The sequence below is a fragment of the Eubalaena glacialis genome, chromosome 2 (genome assembly GCF_028564815.1).
Source record: "Eubalaena glacialis isolate mEubGla1 chromosome 2, mEubGla1.1.hap2.+ XY, whole genome shotgun sequence".
Taxonomy (NCBI): Eukaryota; Metazoa; Chordata; class Mammalia; order Artiodactyla; family Balaenidae; genus Eubalaena; species Eubalaena glacialis.
The window spans coordinates 39,903,700-39,925,576 of record NC_083717.1 but is presented as its reverse complement, the minus strand read 5'-3'; the positions used below and the strand labels follow the sequence as shown (position 1 = coordinate 39,925,576).

The 21,877-nt window shown below is 45.5% G+C and overlaps 1 long non-coding RNA gene across 1 annotated transcript in view; it reads right to left on the bottom strand.

Moving 5' to 3' along the window:
• The window catches only part of LOC133084967 (uncharacterized), a 43,296-nt gene extending 39,708 nt beyond the window's left edge, over positions 1-3,588 (bottom strand). Inside the window, exon 1 of the long non-coding RNA XR_009699498.1 lies at positions 3,549-3,588. This is a non-coding gene — a long non-coding RNA (uncharacterized LOC133084967). The remainder of the gene's footprint in view (positions 1-3,548) is intronic.
• Between the last annotated feature and the right edge of the window lie 18,289 nt (positions 3,589-21,877).

The following is a 21,877-nucleotide window of genomic DNA, read 5'->3' as shown; positions in this document are numbered from 1 at the left end:
GCAAGTGCTTCAAGCTTTCCTGTAGCTGCTGGAATTTTCTCATGTTTCTCTTCCACAAAATGTAATGATTGCTGAGATACTGTATTACCTGCTGGGAAAAGGTGTTTCAGTATTACTGAACTAGACAGCATGAGGACCCTTTCCAGAATGTCAAACAGGTATCGTCTTCTGCTGCTGGGCTAGTTTAAAGTGATGCACACAAGGGCTGAAATAAACTTTGCAAAGGCAGTATTCTTTCAGGAGTGCTATGATTATGGTTTTGGGCCCTTTTTGCACCAGAATCTTGACTCCAAGAAACATTTATGATCTACCAGATTAGATAGATAGATAGACAGATAGATAGATAGATAGATAGATAGATAGATAGATAGATGATAGATCTCTACGTGTCCCTAGTAATGTTGGAACACGGGATGTTATATGAGGAAAGGGTTCTATAATTAAGCAAGTTTGAAAAACACTAGGCTTTTTTTAAAAGAGACTTTTAGGTGATAATACACATTGGTTAAGGAGAGCCTTTTAAATGATAATGCACATTGTGAATGAGGTATGCCAGGAGTCCCAAATTTATTTTATCAAAATTTTTAGGTGGGAATACCTATATATACCCCATGCGGCACAATTTGTGACAAATTGAGCTATAACAATATTCACTAGAATTCTTTATGCCAGACTTGGGGATTCAACACAAAGGAATAAATGAGAATATTTGAACTCACGCACTATCTAAAGGGATTAAAAGAGATTATACTCTGGGTTTAACTTAAGTGTAATTGAATCCAACAAACTACAGATTAAAAAAAAAAAAAAACTACTCTACTTATGAACTTCCAAGTTATAAACTTTCATAGATACAAACAAAAGCTACAAAACAAGATCACATTAATTCGGCCTCCTGCCAACAGATGGCGATAGATGTAGTGCAAGTTCCTTCCAGTCTGGACCATAGAATCCTTTGTTAATAAGTGGCAATCTTACCTCTTAGTTTTGAGGTAGTTTGCAAGCATGGTAAATCCCACTGTATCCAGCAAGTACAAGAGCAGCAAAAGTTTTAAAGTGACTGAAATAAAAGGTGTGTGATTGTGATGGAACTAAAAGAAGAAATCATAAAAGATTGAAAGTGCTGAGAAAAAAATAATGACTGCTGTGCTCGTGTGCCTTGATGCATTGCAAAAGGATGCACAGTTTGGAAGGACAAAGTGCTTAGCATGCAACCTGCTATGCTTACACCATCACTGATAATCAGCAAGAGGGGAGGGAAAAGAACAAGGCAAGAACTTGAGAGTAGGAGGCTATCAGATGAGCACTCCTGTGGGCTGCCCATGAGCCAGGTATTAATGCAGGACAAAGCTGGGACTTTGCTCAAGGACCTAATGGCAGAGTGAAAGTGCTGCTGTTGAAGTGTGTATTCATTCATTCACCACCTATTTTATTGAATGCCTAATATGAGCCAAACATACTTGCTGGCTACTGGGAACATGTTGGTGACTAAAACAAACGCAGTCCTTACCCTTGAAAAACTTACAGTCAGTGGGAGATGGGGATAGATACAGGTAATAAACTAAAAAACATTAAAGTGTAAATGTTGTAAGTGCTATGAAAGAAACAAAATAGGAGGCAGTGATGGAAAGCCAGGGAAGGGGAAGTGGGGTGGGAGGCGGTGTAGAGTTGATAACCAGGGGAGGATCATAGGTTCCAGGCCCTTCGAATCTGCACAGCGTCAGAGTGAGTAGGGAGGTGGAAAGTGCAATGATCACGGTGGCTGAGGTGCTCCAGGAGATGTGGGTGGAGGCAGGAAGGAGTTATCAGCTCCACAGACTCCCTTAGTGCCCCCAACTACTTGGAGAAAAGATTGCCCATGAAATACTTATCAGCATGAAGAAGAAGAGTCTGCTGGTTTTAATGTTTCCAAGGATTCGTACTCTGATTGTTATGTTCCCAGGGCCTCAGTGCCTCTGGACTCAAACAAATAGACTTAGGAAGAATGTAACCTGTTATTAAGTAAAGGAGGTACTGTGTGCTATCTAGCAAGGCTGTGGTGCTAATTTTTAATTTCTTACCACTAAAGAACCAAGGAAGTGTTTAATTGGATTTAGCTGAGAGAACTGTCTATTAACCTGATCTGGGTTCTTTCTTCCTGTGCACCTAGGAGTCTGCTGAGCCTCTGCTGTTCTTCCTACACTGATCTGGACCCAGACTGGTGTGCACTTCCTGCGTCATGGTCTTCTGTTTGCAGACAATCCCTAGTTTTTATTTAACAGGTCAAAGTTTAGTTCAGCATTTATCCATCGTCCATTCATAATGCTGTGTTTGCTAAGATTAGGCTTGCCTATGAGTAGCAGCAAATCCAAAATAACAAAGGCTTTAAAAGATGAAAGTTTGTTTCTCTCTCAAATAAAAATTGAGAGATGAATAGTCCAGGGATAATGGCAGCTCTGCTCCACCAAATCCTCAAGAAGCCATGCTCCTTCTCTCTTGTAGCTCCCCCAAGCACGGCCTCTGTTTACCTCATGAGCCAACATGGTTGCTCCAGCTCCAGCCATCTATCCCTCAGAGAGCAGGAAAAAGAAAAGTCCTTTCAAGGAACCTTCCTAGTAGCTGCACTCACCTCTTCCACTTATATCCCACTGGCTAGGACTAGCCATACCTAGCTGCAAGGGAGTTGGTAAATTTATTCTCTATCAAAAATAGAAGAAGAAAGGGCTGCCTCATCCAACAAGCTCTGCAAGTTATCTGTTACCAGTTTTGTCTCCCAGTTTGCATGGCTCTGCTGTGTTGTTCTTCATCTGTATCCCTACCTCAGCTCCCTCTGGGTTCTGTTGTCTATGAGAGGTCATATCTCCTTCTTCTTTGGGAGGAAAAGACACATTGTGATTTTGCCAGAGCTGAAAATGGCCCATTGGGCAAAAGCTCAGACACTAGGATATATCCCATGAATTATTAGAAAAACATGTGTCTAGATTGCAGTAGCTTATAAATTTATCATTTACCATCTTAATGTCCACTGTCCTATGGATTGAAGTGGTAATATTATTAAAGGGTCTGGGCAAGGGAGCAAAGTAGGGAATTAATTTTTAAGGAAAAGCCACGTTATGCCTCACATGAATTTGGAAGCACTTTACCCACTTAGAATCCCCAAGAAATAATTATTGGTTCAGAGAAGTTCATTGACTATATTACTTCACTCAACACCTATTTCTTGAGCATCTGCTATGTGTCTGACACTACTTAGGCACTGGGCATACAGCAGTAAACAAGACAGACAGGGTCCCTGTCCTCATGGTTCTTGTATTCTAGCGGTGGAGAGGGAAGCAATACACAAGCAAAGAAATCAATAATATATTCGAAGATAGTGGGTAAGAGGAAAGAATGACTAGGGTGGGTGGAGGACCGTTCTAATAAAAGGTGACATATATTATTGACCAATAATAATAGTTAATTCTTACATAAATTTACTATGGGATAGGCATTATCCTAAGACTTTACATTTACACCAACTCATTTAATCCCCACAACAATTCATCCACTCAGGCACACCGGATACTTACCTTGTTCAAGGTGGCAGAGCTGGGATTTGAACCCAGTCAGGCTAGCTCCAGAGTACTTGCTATTAATGTTACATGAGAAGATCCTTCTGAGAGAATGAGTAGGAGCCAGCCACGTGAAGACCTGGGGAAAGAACATTCCAGAAAATGGGATTAGCAAGGATAAAGGCCCTGCGGCTGGACCAAGCTGGGATGTTTGGAGAACCACGGGAAGGTCAGCACAGCTGAAGACTGGAGGTGGCCAGTTAGGCAGAGAATGTGAGAGAAACAGACTGAGGTCTGCTGACCCCGGGGCTGGGAAAGCCAACCCAGGTAAGAAACTTCCAGTCACAGAAGCAGGTTAATGTGCCACCTTCTTCCCCACCACTCAGCCCCTCTCAGCGTGACACTGATGAGCCACACTCAGCCACAAAGCACCCGGGACCATCTGCCAACATTGATACAAAAGCCTTTATTGTTCCTGAAGTCGAGGCACCATTTTTGCTTTTATAATCTCTCTCTTTTATATGGTGGCTGATCACAGGTGCTTTTGGGGCTCCTTGGAGGAAGAGCCCACACCTCCTGTCCCTGTGTTTGTACTGCAGTGTCTCAGCGGGGGGTTTCTGTACCCTCCTGACCATGAGAAGGAGGAACAGTGGAAGGCATGAGCTCCCAGCGGTCAAGTGGTCTTCCACACACACTGTGCTTGGCGGGGCCTCTTTCCTGGGAGGTGTCTGCAATGGACACGGAGCTCCCCGCCTCAGGCGGATGAATAACAGCACCTAATAACCCCCTGGATCAATGGCTCACTGAGGTCTGGGGCTGCTGTCAAGAAGTATCCGTAGGGAGCCTGCCCAAAGAATTCAAGCCAGTAACACAGGCTCCCTCTCCACAGCAACATCTTATATTGAGAAGTCACCCACATGCTTATTCCACGAGACACATATCACCTTCTTCTCATCCTGCTACTGGAAAACTCCCATTCCTATAAAATAGAGCAAACACTCCCACTGTGTATATGGCTTCTTAATGATCCAATTTCTGCCTCGATAGCCAGCTTCATCTGCCAACACTCTCCATCATGTCCACTTTTCTCCCTCAGGTCAAGCACTTTACGATTCCCCAAACACACAGTGGGTTGGTTCAGGCTGTGCTCTCTGCCTGGAATGTCTCCCCGCCTTCTCTGTCTTTCAAGTTTTCACTTAGAGCCACATCCTCTGCAGAACCTTCTCTGACTTCCCCAGGCAGAGTTGGACGCTTTTTCCCGCCTAATCAAGTAGCTCCTTGCACGTCATGCTGTAATGTTCATCTGCCATTTCCTTCATCACAGGCACTGCTTGAGGCAGGGTCCAGTTTCTATTTACTTTTGTCCTTCAGTAACATTTGAGACTTTTCTCCAGAAGGATCTGGCATGTGTCCTGTTCGGAATTATTCTTGGGTGCCATTAGTTAGGTTTTACTGCCCTTGTGAATGGAATTTTTTCTCTATTATATTTTCTAGTTAATAATTGCTGATATAGTGGACTTTCTGTGTTTTTATTTTTATCCTTCTACGCACTTAAGGTAAAGAGTCAGCTGGTTCAAAGATAAACATCAAGTTCCAGCCCTCTTCCACCCTACTTCCTTAACCCATCCCCACAGGAAACAAATTTTAATTCTTTTAGATGATTATTTTGGTATTTACCTTGCTATTTCTAAATACTATGCTTATATTGCTATTTTTTGATTTATTATTTGCAGGAATGATCTGTTAACGTCCCACTGAAGATGAAGGGCTAGCTCTTTCCTCTTCCTTCCCCTGCCCGCCCCGTCCCCCCACCGATACACACATACTTTCCATCCGCATTAGTTTACTAGGGCTGTTGTAACAAAGTACCACGAACTGGATATCTTTAACAACAAGAATTTATCGTCTCACAGTCCTGGAGGTTAGAAATCCAAAATCAAAGTGTCGGCAGGGTTGGTTCCTTCTGAGGATTGTGAGGAAGAATCTCTTCCAAGCCTCTCTCCTTTTTCTGGTGGATTTTCAGCAATCTTTGGCCTTCTTTGGCTTGTGGCAGCTTAACTCCAGGCTTCATATGTTCTCACTGTGTCTCTGTCTCTATGTCCAGATTTCTCCCTTTGATAAAGACACCAGTCATATTGGAGCAGAGCCCACCCTAAGGTGACCTCACCTTAACTTGATCCTCTACAAAGACCTTATTTCCAAATTCACAAGTTCTGGGGGTTAGGACCTCAACCCATAACACCATCCTTTCAGAACTGTATAATTATATCATCACTCTGGTTAGATTAATGTGCACTATTTACATTGTAATGAATCTATCACTCAATTCTTCAGAGCTGAGCCATGTAGTTCCATTTCCTTTCCTGAATAATTTTTTATATCCCTGGAGTTAATAATTATTTGTTATTGTTTGATTAATTTTTTATGTTCTTTTCACTAATTCAACTCAAAACTCACTGCCAGTTGTCTAAATCTTTTTTCATCACATTCACTCATCTCAGCTGTTCTATTATTTTCATCTTGATGAATTCCCCCCTCCCAAGCCTTCTGACCTTATTTCCTGTCTTTTGGATCAGTAGTCTTCCTTTTTGTTGGTTACTCCTCTGATTTATAGGTCATAGCTTCCTAAGAAAGTGTGTGGGAGGTAAATATTTGAGACTTTTTATTTCCAATAATGTCTGTATTCTACTTTCACACTCAATGGATAGCTTGGTTAGGTATAAAATGATAGGTAGGAAATCCTTTCACTTTAGAATTTTGATAGCACTGCTCCATAGCTTCCAACACTGCTGTTGAGAAAGCTGAATTATTCTACTTCCTGATTATTTGACTGAACCTATTTATTTCTCTCTGAAAGCTTATTAGAGCTTCTTTTGGTCTACAGTTATGGTACGCAGAATTCTAAGATGACCCCCAATGAGTTACACCCTTGTATATTCTGAGTGTGGACAGAATCCATAATTTGCTTCTAGCCAAAAGAATATGGCAAAGGTGAAGGAAGAGTCACTCCCTTGATTAGGTTACAGTCTATATATAGCAAAGGTGATGGGATAGTCTCTCGTGTGATTACATTATATAAGACTCTGTCTTGACTGGAGTGAGAGGTTTTCCTGTAGGCTTTGAAGAAGTACACTGCCATGTTGTGAGAGGGCAATAAAGTACATTCACAATATTGTTGCAACCATAACCACTACCTACTTCCAAAATTTTTCATCACCCCAAACAGAAACTCTGTACCCATTAAGCAATAACTCCCATTCCTAACTGCTTTTTAAACAGTTTTCTACCAATCCTCTTTTTCACCCCCTACCTCCAGCTCCAAAAGTTTCTGGTGCAACCAATCTCTGAGCCTTTACATTCTGCAGTGTAAATCTGGTTGGTTCTTAGGATTCTTCTGGTTTAGGATTCTGCTGGCTTAGGATTCTTCTTTCTTATGTTAGCTACATAAACTACCATTTGTCCATCTGCTTTCTAACTCCCCAGATGATGTTGTCTCCACTCTCATTCTCCCCATCTTTGTGGATTTATGGGAAAAAAAACTTTACTGGTAGTTTTAGTGGCATTTCAGAACAGAGTGAATTTAAATGACTGTGCTTAATCTATTAATACCATTTTCACCAAAAAGTCAATTGGGTATGTAGACCTTATATCTAGCCACCTTACCAAATGCTCTAACTTCTAACTACTTCTCAGTTCATTTCTTAAGTTAAGTAGGTGATGGCATTGTATACAAATAATGAGAGTTTTAAGGCTTCTTGCAACATGGGCTGTTGAGTTGATGGAGTTCTCCCCTCCAGTCACAAACACACGGAAATGCATGATATTATTTGAAAAATACGGCTGCACTGAAAGAAAGAGAAAGAGAGAGAGAGAAAGAAAGAAAGAAAGGGAGAAAGAAAGAAGGAAAGAAAGAAAGAAAGGAAGGAAGGAAGGAAGGAAGAAAGGGAAGGAAGGAAGGAAGAAAGAAAAGAAAGGAAGGAAGAAAGAAAGAAAGAAGGAAGGAAGGAAGAAGGAAGGAAGGGAAGAAGGAAAGAAAGAATGAAAGAAAGAAAGAAAGAAAGAAAAGGAAAGAAAGAAAGAGAGAGAAAAAGGAAGAAAGGGGGAGAGATGGAGATGGAGGAAGGGAAGGATATAATAGTGCCAGCAATCAAGAGAGCATTCGGAGCTAAAAAGGTATAGGAAAGGTCATGATCACCCGCAGAGTGTTTGGGGTCATGGACCAGGGTTCCAATACCCACATAGGTACAGAAAATCCTGCTTTGGCTCTTGAAGTGCGAAAGCTGGGACTGAGCTGCAAGACGTGCTTTTTGTGTCCCATGTCATATGGCTTTGGCCAGCTTCTGATTTCCATGTAGAAGGTGACAGTGTCCCACCTCCAGCAAGCACCTAAGAGCAGAGGATAGGTCATGTGGGGCCCAGTAGGCCAAGATAGGAAGTTTGGAAAGGTTTTATATGGCAGAGTGACATTATCTGATTTATATTCCCAAAAGATTCCTGTGGTTGCTTTGCGGAGAAATGGATGTTAGTGGAAGCAGGGGAAGAAGTCGGGAGGGCACTGCAGTAGACAAGGGGAGTGTTCTGATTATTTATCACTGCATAACAAACCAAATTTAGTAGCACTAAAATAATAACCATTTTATTATGCTCATGGATTCTGTGAATCAAGAATTCAGAAAGGGCACAGGGACAATGGCTCCCCCCTGCTCCGTGATGTCTGGATCCTCAGCTGGGAGGTTTCAAATGGCTGGGGATGATTTAAATGTCTGAGAACTGCAAAAGCTTGGTTTAGCTGGAACTGTCAACTGGAACCCCTACTTGTGCCTCTCTTGGGCTTCTTCACAGCATGACCACTCAGGTACAAAAGGGAGCATTCAAAGGGAGTGTTTTAAGAGAATCAGTCAGAAGCCTTTTATGACCCATCCTGAGAAGTCACATAGCATCACTTCTGTCATACTTTACTGGTCAAAGTAGTCCCAGGTCCTTGCAGATTCAAGGGGAGGGAACACCACCCTCCACCTCTCAATGAGAGGAGTGTCAAAGAATTTGAGGACCATGTTTTAAAACTGCTAAGGGAGAGATGATTGTGGCTATGACTAATGCTGTAGAAGTAGAGATAGTGGGAGAAGACAGATTCAAGACACATTCAGAAGTCAAGCCAAGGACCTTTCTATTGAATTTTGTGCTTAAGAAAGAGCGGGGGGGTAGGGGGGGCGGGTGATATAAAAAATGAATCAGAGATGACTTCTAGATTTTTGGTCTGAGCATTTGGGTAGATGGTAGTGCCATTTATGAGATGGGGTGAAGTTATCCCAGAAGGTTTTATTTCATAGAAAAGGAAAGGTTAAAAGAAAATTACATTTTTTGACTAACAGATATACAGACTTTGTGCTTGAAATGTGTTTTTTCATCTAATCTTTAAAATAGCCCTGTGAAGTAGGTATTTTCATTTCCATTTTTTGGATGAAGAAACCAAGTTCCCACAGGTAAGTTATGTGCATAAGGTTACATAGCAAGTGAGTGGCAGAGCCAGGAATCAAACTTCAAAGACTCTGTTCTTTCCATTCAACTACACTCTTTCCCAAGGGGTCACTGAAGCTCAGAAAGATTAAGTGACTTACCTAAGATCACAAAGCTAGGAAATGACAGAACCAGAGTTTAAAATAAGTTCTGGCCCTAATCTCCTCTTAGCCGTACAGGTGGTGATTGAAGGCAACAGAGCAGGTGTATCAATAGGAAGAATACAAGCACTCTTGAGTAAGAGGGCCAAGTTTCCTCATGGCCCCCTATGACCCCTGGATGGTCTCATGCACATCGCAGTGCCCTGTGAATGGCAGATGATTCTCAATTAAAAAAAAAAAAAAAGAAAGAAAGAAAAAGGAAAAGGAAAAAAGACCTGCCATTAAATGCCTTGACCTAAAAGTTACTCCTTAAAAATTGTCCACAGATCATTCTATCCACCCAGGACATGGTATTATGGATGTTCCTTGAAGACATGGGGCTGCATAGGTGTTTGCCCAAAGGGAACAGCGGTATCACCAACTTTTGAAATACAAGAGAGAAACTGTCTGTTTTGCTTAAATCTCGAATCTTTGATCATCCACATCCAGCGTCTTTGATGGTGGCAGCAATCTACAATGGGTGAAAATTAACACTCATGTAGGAAACAGGTTAAAGAGGCAGTGAGAAGAGAAATTAAAGTCTTAGATCTGAACAGCCGCACCTTTTTTCTCCATCTGCTTGCCACTCAGAAGATGGGGCTTGTTTATTGTCTCTCTCTGCCACTGGAAGTGAAATTTCTTGAGATCTTGGACTTATCTGCCATGTTCATTCAGTCTCTAGCACCTAAAAAAGGATCTAGTATGGAGTACATCCTCAATAATTACTTGTTGAGTAAATGAATCAATAACCTAGTTCATATTCTTTACTCCTACACTATAGAATGGCATCTCTCTTTCATTGGTGAAGTCTCAGGGAGCCAAATCAATTGCAGACTTCCCATCCCAACTGCCCACCACCTGGACCAGGGTAACTTCCTCCCGAGAACAGCACAGGGCTTCCTGATGTCTGGCACTCTGCCTGGTGGGCATCCCTCCATCCATGAGCCTGTTGGTGCCTCCATGTGGCCAGCGGTCCCTAGGCCAAGAGAGTGTCAGATGCACCAGGCAACCAGTGCGAGGTACCCAACTGTGTCTCTCCAGGATGCCAGTCCTGCAGACAGGAGCAGCTAGGACACATCCTCGGCTGTGTCCCCAGCCTGTCCCCAGCCTGACCACACCAACCAGCCAGCCTCGGCTCCCTGCCCAGAGCTGTCACCAGCCTTGCACCCAGAGAAATGCCCATATGGGCTTTGGATTCAACAGGGGACTCAGCTCAGGATATTTGATGACCTTAGACAGCCATAAGAGTGAAAAAAGAAAGCAAGGGGTGCGAGGGAGAGACGGAAAAAGAAGAAATGACAAATGGACATTAGTTTCAAAAGGAATGGATTTTCTGTGGGAGGAGAGAAACAAACAAAGTGAGAAACTCTTTCTTCTTATGATTAATTTTTCCCAAACATGTCAAATTCTTCTCCAGAAACTTGAATAAGCTGTAATCAAAGGTCCTCATGAACCTTGGAGGCAGACAGACCTGGTTTTGATTCCTGGCTCTGGCTTCTGCCTGCTCTGTGGCTTCTGTGGCCTCTCTGGACCTGTTTCCTCCCTGTAAAGTGGGGAAATAGCTTGTAGGAGGCTGTGAAAATTCAGTGAGAGCTTGTCTCGTGCACCTTGTAGCCACTCAGAAAGGTGTTCATTTTTTCCCTCCCCTTGTTCTCCCACTATGTGAAGACCTGCTTTGGGCTGGGCTTTATTTTTAGGTTGCGGATTTGTCTGTTCCACAGCCTCTCAAAAGCATCTGAACCAGGATTGCAAGCTCAGGAAAGAAATCTATTTATGAAGGAGACCTGTGATAAATGTTATTACACCCCAAGCTAGCAGTCAGCTGAAGCTGTTCCAGGGAACATATCCGCCTTCGATGCTGCAGCTCACCTGAGAGTCTCGTGGTGAGACAAACCAGGGGGCTGCACGGGGAGGGGGAGGTCACACAGGTGGGGACACACACATACACACACACACACACACACACACACACGTAAGCTCAGGCCTCAAGGATGCTCTGGGAAGCAGTATGGGGAGCAGAGAGGGTCCTCTCTCCAGTCAGGAGACTGGGCTCCATGAGGCTCTTTCCTTCTCTGGGTCTGGGTCTTCTTATCCATAAAGCAAGAAAGTCAAAGAAGGTGGCCCTAAAGCCCCTTGTGCCCTGAAAGTCTGGCGCACAGAGACTTCTCCGGCCCAGGCCCCAGACCACAATGCCACAGGGGCCTCAGCAGTGTCCTGGGAGGGCATAGGGAAGCTGATAGGGTGAGGAGGCCAGCGGTGCCCATTACACAAGGCACCTCTTAGCCATAGGCATGACTAACCCACTGCTAACGGCAGCAGATCTGAGGCTCTTGGGAACTCAAAACTTTGGCTCAGTCCCTGAACCCCTTGCTTCCTTCTTCCAGGGCCCTTTTCTTACTGCAAAGCCCAAGCGTTCAAGGAACTCAACCTCAGACCTCTCCTCCCATGCCTCCGAGATAGAAAAAAGCTGGGTTTATGGAGGGCCCTAAATTAGACTCACAGCAGAGCAGGAAAAGGAAGCCAGCATTCTAGTGTGAGCAGAACATTAAAGTCGGTAATAATAACAGCCTCTAGTCATTGGTTGAGAGCATCGGGTGGGGGTGGGAGCTCTCACTTCATTCCCTCCACGGCTCTATGAGAAGGTGCAATCATTATCCTCACTGTGCAGATGAGGAAACTGAGGCCGGGGAGGTTAACAAGTTCATCCATGACAGGTTAGTAGGTGGCAGAGCTGTAATTCCAGGCCGAGCCTATTGAAACCAAAGCTTGTCCGCAGAGCTTGCAAGCTGGAGGTCTCTGCCACTGCACAACGCAAAGAGAAGGTTTCAAAGAAGACAGGTAAAGTGTGTACGTCCTGTGCAGGGACAGACACCAGACATTTCCAGTGGAGCCATCAGGGATGCAGGAGGGAGAAGCAGGAGGGCAAGCTGTGTCCTGGACCACAGCCCCAAAGGACTCTGGGAACTCCTTGGGAGGAATTCAGGGGTGGCAATGGTCAGTGTGAATGTCCCTGAAATTCTACTGATGGAAGCCGTACCCAACAGGTCCCTTAATGCAGACAATAAAAGCCAACTCTGGTTAGTATATCTGATACAGGAAAGGAGTATATTGGAAAGAGATCAGAAGAGCTAATGGGAGCCCTGGAGAACTTGGCAGAAATCAGTAGAGACCTGGCGGCCACGCGCTCCCCCAGGTTCATGGCAGAGGAAAAGGCTGATTGGGCCCCTGCTGATGGAGCTCTTCATCACCCTGGCACCAACACCCCACCGGTGAGGCTACGGACTCTCCTCAGCCATCCTGTCCCAGTGATTCATCTCTGCTGCTCCTATGTCTCTGCGCCACTCCCTCCACATTCACAGGTCCAGGTAGCAGCCTCCAAGGGGCCCAGACTAGGAGGGCTGAGTGTGTGTGTGTGTGTGTGTGTGTGTGTGAGAGAGAGAGAGAGAGAGAGAGACAAGGGGGTGGATTCCAGGAGAGGAAGTGGTTGGCATCTTTTGCCTCCCATGGTAGAAGGTGGGTTCCTGCCTCCCACCAAGATTTTCTCAAAGCATGGATTCTCCCAAATAAAAAGTATGCCTGCATGTTGGCTAGCCAAACAAAGACAATGTCCACCTGAGATGCCGAGCCATTGTTTGTCCCAGGTTTGTGACAGCCACAGAGCTCACAGAGGGCTTTCTCAGACACTTCTGGGAGGTGGACAGAGCAGATACTAGGATTCCGGCTCTCGATGGGAAACTGAGGCTCAGGGAGATGACGTGTCACCTGGCCAAGAGGTGGTGTGGGCCAGGGATGAGGACCCACAGGCCTTGCCTCTGTTTGCACAATGCCTTTCCTATTATGGCAGCTGACACGCCCACCTGGAGCCCAGCTTCCTCCAGAACTCCCTGATGCCACCACAGGGCACCTCCAAGGAAACCTGCCTCACAGTCACCGGGCAGACAGGCAAACCCGAACACAGCAGGGGTCGGAAAAGACCTTCTGACTCCTCTGTCTCTTTCTTCTGACAAGCTCAGCACACTTCCCAGAGACCCTCTTCTTCATCCCCCTAAATGCTGGGAAATGGCAGACAAAGAAAGGAGACCACTGAGGTCAGAAAGGGGAAGTCTCCTGACATGTGACTTCGTGGGCTCACCCCACCGATATGTATCTGTGGCTCGTGCTGCAATTTGATGCCAGACCCAGAGAGCAAATTTCAGCTCCTCACCAGCTGAGTGGCTTCGATGTGTCACGTTAGCCCCAGCCTGTTGCATCCAATGTGGAACAGTAAAACAATGGTCCATCTCATGGTGCTGTGGGAGGCATTAAATAAGAGAAAGAGGCACCCCTGAGTAGGACCATGAAGTGAACAATTACTACTGTAACCAGCTCCCTAGACAAGCTGCACTTGCTGGCTTACAAACACAAACACCTTTGCTTTTTGTTTTATTCTCCACACTATCTGACCTCCTTTCTCTGCCCGTGGTACATTGAGCAGATCGCCTGTGTCTTCCGGTTATTTTCAGGTATTAACAGTTTTTACATGTAGTGAAAGGCTGGAAGAGTCTAATAGAAAATCTTTGGTCTCATCTGATCTAAATGGCTCCATTCCCCCTGCCCGGAGCCCGGAAGACATAGTGGGTTCCTCCATTCTTCTTGTCTCGTTCTCTGCCCCCTCCAAGCAGCTGCTTCTAGTGCCTCTAGGAACAGGATAGAGGGCTAGGGAGGGAGGGGAAATAAGGGTCAGAGAAGTTCTCATTGGATTGGTTCTGTTGTGGTCTGCCACTGATGTCATCTGCCACTGATGGCTTTTTTAAAAAATTATTATCGGTAAGAACACTTAGCATGGGACCTATCCTTAACACATTTTTAAATGCATGTTAAGTATTGTTAACCATAGGCATGATGTTGTATACAACAGGTCTCTAGAACTTATTCAGCTTATATAACTAAAACTTTTATACCCACTGAACAGAAACTCCCATCTTCCTCTCCCCCCAACCCCCGGCAACCACCGTTCTACTCTGTTTCTGTAAGTTTAACTATTATAGATTCCTGGCTTACTTCACTTAGCATAATGTCCTCCAGGTTCATCCATGTTGCTGCAAATGGTAGGATTTCCTTCTTTTCTGAGGCTGAATAATATTCTATTACATGTATATACCACATTTTCTTTATCCATTCATCCATCAATTGACATTTAGGTTGTTTTCACATCTTGGCTATTGTGAATAATGTTGGAATGAACATGGGAATGCAGATAATCTCTTTGAGATCTTGATTTCAATTCTTTTGGTTGTATACCCAGAAGTGGAATTGCTGGATCAGATGGTAATTCTATTTTTTATTTTCTGAGGGACTTTCATACTGTTTTTCATAGCAGCTGCACCACATTACACTCCATCAACAACGTATGAGAGTTCCATTTCTCCACATCCTGGCCAACACTTGTTATTTTTTGTTTTCTGATAATAGCCATCTTAACTGGTATGAGGTAATAATTCACTGTAATTTTGAGTTGCATGATTAGTAATGTTAAGCATCTTTTCATATATCTGTTGGCCATTTGTATGTCTTCTTTGGAGAAATGTCTCTTCAAGTGCTTTGCCCGTTTTTCAATCGGGTTGTCTGGTTTTTTGCTGTTGAGCTGTAGGAGTCTGTAGGGGTTTTGAGGGCCCCACCCTCCCCCTTTGGGAGCCTCTCTCTCGGCGTGGCGTCCTTATGCAAGGGAAGTGCTCTCTGGTGACTGCCTCGCCACTCCTTCCAGAGCCCACATCCAGGGGCACAACCACACAACCTCTTTTTGTTGGGGGAGTCATCTTGCATGGAGCCCTTTCCAAATGGCTCCTATCCCATCACCCTCATAAGACGCAGAAAAAGTTCACTGGAATTGGGAAGGGCAAGCCCCTCCCACCTCACTGTTTCTCTGTGTTCTGACAGAACAGGCATTTCCAGCCAGTCCCAGCCTTTAGATGCTTTTCGCAAGAGTCAGACCCAACCCCTATACCCACAAACGCTGGAGTACACAAATCATGTTCTCTCAACAAAGTTCTTTCACCTCACTGTACCAGTATCCTGGAGTCCACAGAGTTCCTCCCCACAGCTGGAGGAGAGTAAGGGGCATCCCCTCCCCTCCCCGAATGAATATCATGTTCCATTATTATCAGGCAGATTACATAAGAAGCTGTTTTGTTAACTCATCTTTAACTGGCATTGGGGTTTTGTGCACAGCCCTCGTGCTCAGGAAGAGCCCAGGGGAGCTGTGAACTTCCAGAGAAATGTGTTCTCACAACTGCTCTGTGTGTCCAGGAGCATTTCTCCAACCAGGACTGTGGACAGAGCTCGGTGGGGCTGGGGGGAAAGACAAAGCTGCTCTCCCCCTCGTCCAGGATGTGGTGTCTAGAAGCAGAAGCTGTCCCTGGGCCCCCTGTGTGAGGGCCCAAGGATCAGGGCAGCTCCTGTGGAAGAGGGAGAGCTGGGGCTGGAGGCTTGGTGAGCCAGGAAGTCAAGGGCGAGACATGCAGGGAGCTCTGTGAGCCTTTGTCTGCCCCAGCACAGCTGGTGGTCCTCACAGAGGGGCAAGCTTTCCTTCTGCAGAGCAAAGGAGGGAACGGGGACTAAGATGACTATAGAATAATGATGATGGTGATGATGATAATGGTGGTGGTGGTGGCAATGATGATGGTGATGGTGATGATGATGGTGGTGGTGGTGATGATGGTGATGATGATGGTGGTGGTGATGATGGTGATTATGATGATGGTGATGGTGTTGGTGGTGATGATGGTGGTAATGATGGTGGTGGTGGTGGTGATGATGATTATGATGGTGGTGGTGGTTGTGGTGATGATGGTGATGGTGGTGGTGATGATGGTGATAATGATGATGATGATGGTATGGTGGTGATGATGATGATGGTGATGGTGGTGATGATGATGATGATGATGGTATGGTGGTGATGATGATGATGGTGATGGTGGTGGTGGTGATGATGATGGTGGTGGTGGTGATGAGGATGGTGATAGCTGCCACAATTTGCTAAAGTCTTATCACAAGTCAGCACAGGCCTAGGTTACATGTGTTGTCTTTTTTAATCTTCATAAGAACACTCTGAGGTGTGGCAGGTGGAATAATGGACCCTAAAGATGTTTCCATCCTGATCCCCAGAACCTCTGAATATATTATGTTACATGCAAGGGGGAATTCAGGTTGCAGATTGAATTAAGGTTACCAATCAGCTGAACTTAAAATAGGGAAATTATTCTGGATTATCTGGAGAGAGGAAGAAGAGGTGTCAGAGAGATGCCATGTGAGAAAGACTCAACCAGCCGGTGCTGACTTTGAGGATGGAAGGGGCCACAAGCCACAGAATGGGGGTAAGGAAAAGGCAGGGAAGCAGATTCTCCCATAGAACCTCCAGAAAGGAACCCAACCCTGCTAACACTTGGATTTTAATCTAGTTGAGACCCATTTGGCCTTCTGACCTCCAAAAATGTAAGATAATAAATTTCTGTTGTTTTAAGCCGCTAAGATTGTGATGATTTGTTGCAGCAGCAATAGAAAACAAATACAAATGGATACTCTTATCAGATGAGAAAACCGAGGCTCAGAGATATAAAGCAACTTGCCTAAGATCACATAGCTTGGAAGGGCAGTGAAAAAATTGGAATTTGGACCTACGGACTGTTCCAAATCCAGGGCTTTTTTTACTCTGTCATGCTGCTCTTTGATGGGGGTGGTTTTGATGTGCTCCCCCCATTGCACACTTGCCATCTCACTGAACCTTCACAGCAAGCCCATGAAGTCAATAACACTTACCATTTTGCTGATGTGGAAGCTGGGGACTCTGGGAGGTGACGGGACTCAATCAGGCCTCACAGCTGGAACATAGGAAGAATGGAAGTCCCTGCCGATTGAGCTGCAGTTACCTACATCAGCTCCTCCCTGACACTCCTCTGAAGCCAAGCCACTTCTTTTATCCATTCAACATTTACTAAATGGTCTGCTAAGTGCTGGGCACCACAGGAGTTCTGGGGCCGCAGAGAGAGATGCAACACCATTCCAGTCCTTGGGTTCCCTACAATCTAAGCTTTCCTATAATGTAGAGAAAAAGTCTGCTCCCTTTTTTCCATTCTTGGCCTCCACACCTCAGTTCTAAGTCTTGGATCATGTGTCCCAGAGGTCATGGAGCAGAGCCTGACTTATTCTTTTATCTAGATTCATGTTAGCCCAAGATTCCATCCCAGAGGGAAAGCATCTCAGCTGCTGCTACTAGCATAGTGGTCTCTGGACAGTGAGATCTGGTTCCATTGCATCTGTGAGTTTCTGGCTTCCCTCTTCCCACCCTCATATTCAACTCCTTAAGGCCTTCCAAGAAAAGAAGGATCTGTGCCCCTGCACTGATAGAAAATCTACCCCAGGGTTCAGCCCCATGGATGAGAGGGTACGGGCAGCAGAGGCACAAGGGGCAGAGAAAAATGCTCCCACGGTGGCTAGATGTGCAATCACGACAAATGTGAGGAGGAGACTGGATGACTTTGGCTTTCCCAGTTGGTACCCCTGCCCAGTTTGCTGGGCTTTGTGCCTGGGTGAGTGATAAGGAGGCTTATCATTGACAACTACCCTGGAGGAAAGACTTACTTGGCAGATGTTTCCCAGGGAAATGCTTTTCCTCTTCATCATGGATCTGCAGATCCTCCAGGTTAAGGTTCCAATGTCTGTTATCAACTGGAAAGAGGTGATTACAAATGATCAGGCTCTCTTGGTCTTCACATCAGGAAAGAATGTGATCTAAGGAAAGGATTGTTGATTTCACTTCAAGGATGTGGCGTCTCCAGACCAAGAAGAGGTAGGTCATAGGGAGGAGCCTTGCTTGTTCATGCAGAAAAACCCAGTCTCATCTCTGTCTACTCGTTGATGTGCCCCAAAGGACCTGTCCTGGGAAACACCCCAGTGCTTTTTTTTCCCAGATGATTTGCAGTGTGGCCAGGGCTCAGCCCTCCACGTTCCTCATTATGCTTAGCTGATTCCCAATATTTGGTCTTACTCCTGGCAAGAGAAGCCGGGAGAGGAGTAGAGATGCCCATCTTACAAGACAAGAACAGTCAAAGGGATGCTCAAAATAGAAGGAGAAGATCCTCGGAGGGACCCAACATCAGGACCAGCCTGAAGAGAGAATGAAAGGAGAGAGTGAGGTTGACAGTCTTGCAGATGATGGACAGGTCAAGAAGGTGAGGATGGAAAAAGTCTTTGACATCCATCTGCGCACAGAAGTTTAATGAGCTTCTACATATTCATGGAAGGTAGAGTCTCCTTTCTGGTGAAGTACCTGTCCTCCTTTCTAATTAAAGCTTATTCTGGAGTGGGTATGAGGCCGTGACACGGTTTACCTTCATTTATTACCCTGAAAGCTTAAATAACATCAGCTGAATCAACTGAATCAATAGTTTGGAAGAGGTAAAATGGGTACAAGTTTGAGGGGCATAAGAAGCCACCACTGAGGCAGTGCTCATGGCCTGGCTTGGGTCAGGGACATTCTTCCTTCCAGCAAGAAGGGAATGGTCAGAGCTGGTAGGGGAAGGAGGCAGTATTTAAGGATTGAGGGATTGAGAAGAATTTTAAGAAGAGTTTGCTGAATGAACAAAGGTCTTTGGGAGAAAAACAACAATAAAAGAGGACAAGCTAGGGAAGCAAAGACTGTTAAGAAATTTGTTTAATGGGTGAAGCATCCACTTGAGAACCAAGTCAGTAATATGGCCAAGGGAAAGCACCCCAGGTTGAGAGAACGCTGGTGTGGGAAGGGCAGACCACAACCCTTCAGCCTAAAGGAGTAGGAAGTTACCAAGGCCATGATTGTGGGAGCACCCTTAGGATTAAATAAGAAGTTTGATTGCTAATGTAGGGGGATAAAGAAAATTACTATTTTACCAGATGGCACCAGAGAACCTCCTAGGGAAGGAACTATCTTTGTTTGTGAAAATATCATCAGAGTTTCTTAGGTGGTGCAAGGTGGGATCCTGGAGAACTGCGTTGGAAGGAAACAAGGAGAAAGTTAAGCTCTTTGGCAAGTTAAATGCAAAGAAACTTACATGTGGAGAAGAGAAAAAGAACGGAGGAGAGAGAAGGCCTAGGAACATCACTGGGGGCTTGTGCTGTAAGAAATGGCTGAGGGGGGACTTCCCTGGCGATTCAGTGGTTAAGACTCTGCCGCATTTCCACTGCAGCAGCGTGGGTTCAATCCCTGGTCAGGGAAATAATATCCCGTAGGCCGTGCAGCGTGGCTAGGAAAAACAAAAATGGCTGAGGGACAGGGAAGGGAAATATTCGACTTTAAATTATTTGGCTGAAGTGCTGGGATGTTCCTTTCCACAATGTGCCTTCAAATCACAAGGAAAAATCTATTATGCACAACTACCTCATGTGAACTGTATTTGGGAGGTGTGAAGGTGCAAAAAGGCGGATCAAGAAAAGCTTGTGGGACTTCCCTGGTGGTGCAGTGGTTAAGAATCTGCCTGCCAATGCAGGGGACACAGGTTCGTGCCCTGGTCTGGGAAGATCCCACATGCCGCGGAGCAACTAAGCCCGTGCGCCACAACTACTGAGCCTGAGCTCTAGAGCCCACGAGCCACAACTACTGAGCCTGTGTGCCACAACTACTGAAGCCCACCTGCCTAGAGCCCGTGCTCTGCAACAAGAGAAGCGACCATAATGAGAAGCACGCGCAACGCAATGAAGGGTAGCCCCTGCTCGCCGCAACTAGAGAAAGCCTGTGCACAGCAATGAAGACCCAATGCAGCCAAAAATAAATAAATAAAATAAATAAATTTATTTAAAAAAAAAAAAGAAAAGAAAAGCTTGTGTCCCTTATCAGAGTTGTAACCCAGGTGAAGATAAAGGTCCATGGCACTAAATACATAACAAGAATTATCAACTTCCCCGACCTTCCCCACCCCCCCCCCCACTCCCGCCCCTGAAATCAGAGCCATTGTTGACTAGGAAAGTTTTTGAAATTTACAAAAACCAAGAGAGGGAGCTAGATTGGCCTCACCTTCCCAAAGACAGAGGAGTGGGGGATTTGAGTCAATTTCAGCTAGTCCTTTAGACAGTGCATCTCAAATTTCCATGCACAATGAAATCACCTGGAGTCTTGTTAAAACACTGATTTCTGGCCCCCACTCCCTGAGAGTGTGATTCATCAAGTTTGGGTGGGGCCCATGGATTTGTATTTCTAATAAGTTCCCAGGGGGTGCTGATGCTGCTGTGAATAGTGGTGGTTAAAAGATAGAATGACCCCTGCCCCTAAAAGTACCCTTAGGACACTTCTCTCCTGAATCTACCTCTCTTGCCAGGGAACCCGAAAGTCCATGCAGTGTGAGGTTCGTGTAATACCCAGAACTTCTAATCATCATTGACTGCTTCCTTACCCAGGAAAACAAGGAGGGCCTTGTGAGAAAGGATCTTTTGGATCCTTCCTTCAGACCCATGTGCAGCAGCTAGGCTACTTCTTGGATGGGTAAAATGGGAAACCACCAGCATATTTCCCATCACTCAGCATCCTATTTGCCTAATGCCTTGTCCATCTCTTCGACTTAAACTGTGAGCTCCATGAGGGCAGGGTCTGGCACATAGTGACTGCTTAGTAACTGTTTGGTACGTAATGGGGTGAACAAATTACCCCTTTTGAAGTCCTGAACAGGAAAAACATTTCACTCTGGACCAAAGTGGGCAGGAAAGTGGGGAGCTGAGGTCCACAGGTTGGGCCCAAGGTCAAAGGTTTCCCCCCTTTACAATCCCATGAACCCTGGTCTCCCAGCCTCCTCCTTCCCGCAAGAAACTGTGGGCTCCCCAGTTCTAGACCTAAGACTGTGTTGGCAAAGGGGGAAGATGCCACCTCTTGGGAGAGAAAGAGGAGAAGCGAGGAGGGGCTCTGGCCAGCACAGAGGGCTGAAAGAAAAGAAATAACATCTCCCCAGGGCTACGGAGGCTGTCTCTGAGCAGATGATGCAAAGTTTGTGAGGGAGGCTGCCACCGCCCCCCAGCCTTTCACCATTCTCCTGTTCTGCCTCCCTGCCCCCTCCCCGCCTCCTACTCAGAACCAGTGACTAATTGCATCGCATTTCTCTTTGACTTGCGTCACCCAGCAGAGAGTGTGTGGTTGTTTTTACAGCCTATTCTTTCAGGGATTCTAAGTGACATTTTTTAAGTGCTCTTCTCCTGTCTTAGAGCAGCGCACCCTCCTCTACTCTCTCCCCCTCAATCTCTCTTGCTCTCCCCCCCCGCTCAGCTCAGTTCCCTTTCCAAGGGCTGCTTGTAAGAATAAGAACAACTCAGAGGCAGGGGGCAGGCCCCACAAAGGCAGCAGAGAGGCTTTCCTGCTCCCTGACCCTTGGGAGACCCCAACAGGAAGAGGCCCTCAGGAGGCACCCCCTAACCCTGCAAGAGAGGGCCCACACTGAAAGTCACACCTGGTCAGCTGTCCTCCCTCCCTTCCTTCCTTCCTTCCTTTCTTCCTTCCTTTTCTTCTTTCCTTCCATCTATGAACATTTTCTGAGCACCAACTAAGTGCCAGCCTCAAGTATAGAGTGGCAAGCAAAACAAACATAATTTCTGTCCCCAGGGTGATGGGTGGAGGGGGAGGTCCACTGTTATCCATCAGTAAACTGACGATTACAACTCAGTGGGTATATCCAATAATCTGGAAGGCTATAGGGACTA